We start from the raw sequence: 6,000 nt of genomic DNA on the forward strand, positions 1-6,000 counted from the left end.
CAGGGCCGGAGGGGGCATGTGCGGTTTTTCGGGGATTGAACGTTTTAACGCTTCCGGGGGGTTTATAGATCCCATAGTGAGTGTCTCACGGAAGAACGACAAAGAACTAGAGGTTACCTATGTAACCCCGGTTCTTTTAGTTCTGGAGTGAGACACTCACCAAACACCCCTTTGTTTCACCACTGCGATCAGAGGACCTGTGTTAGAGGAAGTACTACGTCACGACTGGGCCTTATATGTCCTTCAGGAAAGGGGAAGGGACGGCCGGTGACGTGACATACCCTCTTGCCCAATGAATGAGCTCTGTTGCATCGCCAGATGGCGCTGTTTCCCATAGTGAGTGTCTCACTCCAGAACTAAAGGAACTGGGGCTACATACGCAACCTCTAGTTTTGCACCCTGTCTGTCCGTCCGTGTGTCCGTCCGTCCGTCCGTGTGTCCGTCCGTCCTGTCCGTCTGGTAGCAGCTAATCTCCGGCACTGTTGGCCCGGTCGCTGTGAAACTGTGCACACACACTCCCTGGATACCAATTCAGAACAGTTGGACACTGTGAGATATATGGACATTTCCTATTCACTTGAGGGGTAATGGGGCTGAGTGCTGTGGGTGATTGGAACATTGGAGCCACCCGACTTTACAAACAGAGGTGTAGCACGGGGGAGGGAGATCAAACAAACAACCTGTGTACTAGTGTGAACGGGTGGGAAGAGAGAAGCTCCGGAGGCGCCAGTGTTATATGGTTAAGTCACAGAATTAACAAGGGTAAACTGCAGCCAAAAGTTACCGCTGTCGAGCCCAGCGGAGGACGGACGGAACGGCCGTGTTGCGACGCTGTGGTGATGTCAGCCAGGATTCATGAATGAACCGCCGGTCACCGAGAGAATTCAGACGGAGCCGCGGGTGAGGTAAATCCATACTTTCTGTTCCGGTGGATTACAAACTTTAGGGGTACCCCAAACTTATTATTTGGAACGTGATAGCGGAAGACCGTTTGCGGATCGTTTTGGATCAAAGGACTTAATAGACTTTCTCGAGGCCGCGGAGTGAAGGAGCACAGGTTTAAAAGTTAATACTAGAGCCACAATTTGATAATTGTTGTGAAAAGGTAAAGTAAATAAAAGATACACTGTAAAAAAAACATCCGGGTGAAAACGGGGAAAAAAGAAGGGGCAAATCACAATGGAACAAAAGGGGGAAAAAGCAAAACGGGTAGTAGAGGTGGCAGCCGACTTTGAGGAAAGTGATGGCCCTGATTTCACAGTGCAGCAACAATTGGCCTCAATGAAGGACAAGTTGCAAACCTGCAAAAATGAAGTGCAGCAGGTCAGGGGGGAATTTGAAGAAGCAAGGGAGAGTACTATTAACAGGGAGGAGAGCCTAAGGGGGTACTTAGATCGGAGGATGTTGGAGTTGGAGACTCTCATAAAAAACTCAGTCGAGCAACTCCGGAAAGAAGTGGTTGAACGCTGGATGAGGAGAGAGGAGAAATGGGGCGAGGAGGTGGCGAAGGTGAAAAGAGCCCGTATATCATCACACCTAAGCTCCCAAACTCCACAAAAGCCAGACATTCGTTTCCATGGAATATGTACTCCTCAAGGTCGTCCCACCAGTACTCCCTACAGTCAGCCGTCAAACTTGTGCGGCATGACAAGAGGGGACCAGAGGGCTGCAGGTATTATCCTTTTACATCAGAGCCAACATCCGACCGGACGTCGGCGCAGCGGCATGCAGCTGTGCCGGTGTTACTATCAATGGTCGGTGGTGGTGTCTCCCTGGGACCCCGAGTCCGAAACGTCCCACCTGAGGTGGAGTGGCTGTTCCAGAGGTTGCCGTCGGGGTTAACCGTTGCGGGCCTAGCCAATGCTCAGAGGGCAGACCCCAAAGTCCGAGGTCTACGGGAAAACCTTGACCAGTCCGACCAGTGGACAGACCGCATAAGCTATCAGGAAATCCGAGGGGTCCTATACCGAAGGCGACCATCCAAAGACGGTGGACTGAAATATGAGGTGGTGGTGCCCAACAGCATGGTCCACTGTGTCCTGGGATATTTCCATGACCGCCCCACGAGTGGTCATCCAGGTCGGCTGAAGACTCTCCTTCGGGTCCTTGAGGTGGCCTGGTGGCCGACAGTCCGCAGACAGGTGTGGGAGTATGTCAAGAGGTGTCACGTTTGTCCGCGATGCAGGCCAGCGAATGGAAAGCCGTCCGCCCTACTACCGTCCACTAACGTTGACCAGGCAGGAGAGGTCCTGGGGATCGGCCCCGCAGGGCCGTTCCCGAGGAGTAAGAAAGGAAACACCATGCTACTGGTCACCATTGACAATTACAACATGTGGGCCAGGGTCAAAGAAATTAAACGAAGGGTGGGTGTCTCTCACACCAGGCAAGCCAAATACGATAGTGCCTGGCGGAACACACGCAGTTCCAGCCAGGCGATTTGGTCTGGGCGAGAAAAGATTCGCTTTCAAAATCTTCAGAAGCAGACTCCTCAAAGTTAGTGCCCCCGAAAAGGTCAGGTCCAGCTAGAGAGCGAGTCAGATAGGCCCTAAAAATTACAGAGTGAAATGGAAAGAGTAAAAAGTGGATACATTTTAATGTGGTCAACCTCAACCCCTCCTTTGGGAGGACTTGGGAAAATAGCTTTCAGCTGGGGGGGGGGGGGACTGTGACAAATGCACATTATATTTATTATATTTATCTGCTTGATCTGTGGGTGTTATTATATCTGTTTGATATGTAACATCTGATTTATCTATGCACGTTATTGTATCTGATTGATATGTGACATGTTGGACACTGTGAGATATATGGACATTTCCTAATCACTTGAGGGGTAATGGGGCTGAGTGCTGTGGGTGATTGGAACATTGGAGCCACCAAACTTTAGAAATAGAGGGTGTGCCACGGGGGGAGGGGAGATCAAACAAACAACCTGTGTACTAGTGTGAACGGGTGGGAAGAGAGAAGCTCCGGAGGCGCCAGTGTTATATGGTTAAGTCACAGAATTAACAAGGGTAAATTGCAGCCAAAAGTTACGAGCTGTCGAGCCCAGCGGAGGACGGACGGAACGGCCGTGTTGCGACGCTGTGGTGATGTCAGCCAGGATTCATGAATGAACCGCCGGTCACCGAGAGAATTCAGACGGAGCCGCGGGTGAGGTAAATCCATACTTTCTGTTCCGGTGGATTACAAACTTTAGGGGTACCCCAAACTTATTATTTGGAACGTGATAGCGGAAGACCGTTTGCGGATCGTTTTGGATCAAAGGACTTAATAGACTTTCTCGAGGCCGCGGAGTGAAGGAGCCGTTCGAGCCGTAACGTGGGAATGTTTATTGTTGTTATGTAAAGCGAGTAAACGACTGACTGCAGTTGCGTTTCTACCTTATTATGTGACCTTGTTTATAGTAACGTTTGTACCTTTTGAGGGTTGCAAAGAACCTGGGGAATTGTTTGGGTTGGGAGGGGCTTGTGAGGTTATTATTGATTGTTGAATTGTTTGTTTATTTATTTTGTTTGTTAGGGACAGAGATAGGGGCAGAAGTCTATTTTCAAACCAGTGTATTGTTATTATTTACCGCTTCGCCTTGTCAATTATTATTTTTGTGGTTTATTATATAAAGTATTTAAGTTAAAAACCTACCGATCCTGTTGTTTTTCCTTTAGTTAATAATTATCCTTTCGAAGTAAAAGGGCGATTGTTACAATGTGATCAACACGGATCTGTCCGATTTTCCAGATTCCATCCTCATTGGCTAAGGTTGGCTTCCAAAGTTTAAAGGATTGGTCCGTTTTGAACAAAATGCCTCAAATCATGAACGCAGCTTGCCATTTTAGTGCAATTTCACACACACATTCCCACTAGGCCGAGGAAGAAATGCCACCCTTTTCACATTGGCCTGTTATAGCGCCACCAGCAGGTCTAATTTAGCATAACGCATTTTTCGAACAAAATGCCTCAAATCATGAATGCAGTGTCCGATTGCCATGAAAGCCCTAAGAAGAAATGGCACCCTTTTCACATTGGCCTATTATAGCGCCACCAGGAGGTCACAATAATGTACCTGACCTGGCGGAGACCTGTGCTCCGAGGAGCACTTTTTATAGTTTAATCTGATTTAATCTATTATTTTCATCCCTTGTGCTCATCACTTTTCATTTCACGTATAGCACTGTACGTATCTGAAGCGTCCATTACATTCACCCATTCACACACCGATGGCAGAGGAAACCATGCAAGGCACCAACCTGCTCATCGGGAGCAGTTAGGGGTTCAGTGTCTTGTTGCTCAAGGACACTTCAACAGTAACACAGCGGGATCAAACCGGGAACCTATCAGATTCCCAAGCGGCCGCTCTACCTCCTGAACCACTGCCGTCCCCAGATTGTATTGCTCATTCAATCACACATCACACAACCTCTCCAAACAGCCACAGATATGAAGATATGAGTAATTATGTTACGGTTTCCAACAGGGCCATAGACACGCAACGCAACTGTCACGGTTTGAGTCAGGGCAGATTGCAGGACCCAAGTGCAGGAGGAGGCCGAGGCAGAATAGGTTAAATCAAAGGGTTTAATAACAAAAGACAGGGATACAAAGTATAATAGCTGAACTCAAGACGGTTTCACACATAACAGTTCAACAATGAACTAGCAACTTTACACTGAGAACAGGGAGGTATAAATACACAAGGACTAACTAGACACAGGTGAACACAAATGGACAATCAACACTGGGATAGGCTAACAGGCAAACGCAACACAGGTGACTAGGGTTACAATAATTACAGGGAGGTGAGACAAGACAGGTAACAGTAACGAAGCACAACAGGAAACAAGACTACAAAATAAGATACAAGATTGTAAAGCAAAACCTAACACGGAAACAAGGACTGCAACATTACTTCAGAATAACAGAACATACAAATGGAACGACACCACATAACAGTCCTAATAAGTCTACGACCTTATAAGGGCAGCAAAGGTCCAAGGACTGAGAAATACAGTCAAAGTCCACGGCCCGAGGAGCGGACCGTGACAGCGGGGTCATGCTTATGTTCCCTCAGCCTTATATTCCCTCAGCCCTATGTTCCCTCAATACCTAACACATTGTTTTTCATCCAAATTAGGTCCTATGTTCCCTCAGCCCTATGTTCCCTCAACCCGATGTTCCCCATCTCAAATTAGACCCTATGTTTCCCAATCCCAAATTAGACCCTATGTTCCCTCAGCCCTATGTATCCCAATCCCAAATTAGACCCTATGTTCCATCAGCTCTATGTTCCTTCAGGATCACATACTATAGCCCTTTGATTGATTGATTGATATCTTTATTGATCATGAAATAAAGCATATCTCACATGTAACATAAATCTGACCCACCATAATCAAAAGGATGACGCAAAAAAAGCTTACAGTTTGTTTCCAATGCGGTCCCTTCCATAATGTGTTGGTGAAGTCACCTGTGAAAGGGGGGTGCAATGATGCGCCTCGCCCAGGGACGTGCTGGCCACTGGGAAATTTGGGACAATTCCAGAAAGGCCTCTCCATTCCAGGCCGACCAGGCCGGCCGCCAAAAAAAAAAACGGCCGAAATTAAGAACCGGCCGGCCGGCCGTTTAAAAAAAATTCGGGCCTCTCTATCTGGGATTCCCAGGCTGAATTAAGGGCCCTGTACACAAGTTACAGGTTAAACTGCATGCTACACAGGTTACATGTTAAACTGCATGCTACACAGGTTACATGCTAAACTGTATGCTACACAGGTTACATGTTAAACTGCCTGCTACACAGGTTACATGTTAAACTGCATGCTACACAGGTTACATGTTAAACTGCATGCTACACAGGTTACATGTTAAACTGTATGCTACACAGGTTACATGTTAAACTGCCTGCTACACAGGTTACATGTTAAACTGCATGCTACACAGGTTACATGTTAAACTGCATGCTACACAGGTTACATGTTAAACTGTATGCTACACAGGTTACATGTT

The sequence above is a fragment of the Gymnoscopelus braueri genome (assembly GCF_963280865.1).
Source record: "Gymnoscopelus braueri genome assembly, chromosome: 13".
In the NCBI taxonomy this organism is placed as follows: domain Eukaryota; kingdom Metazoa; phylum Chordata; class Actinopteri; order Myctophiformes; family Myctophidae; genus Gymnoscopelus; species Gymnoscopelus braueri.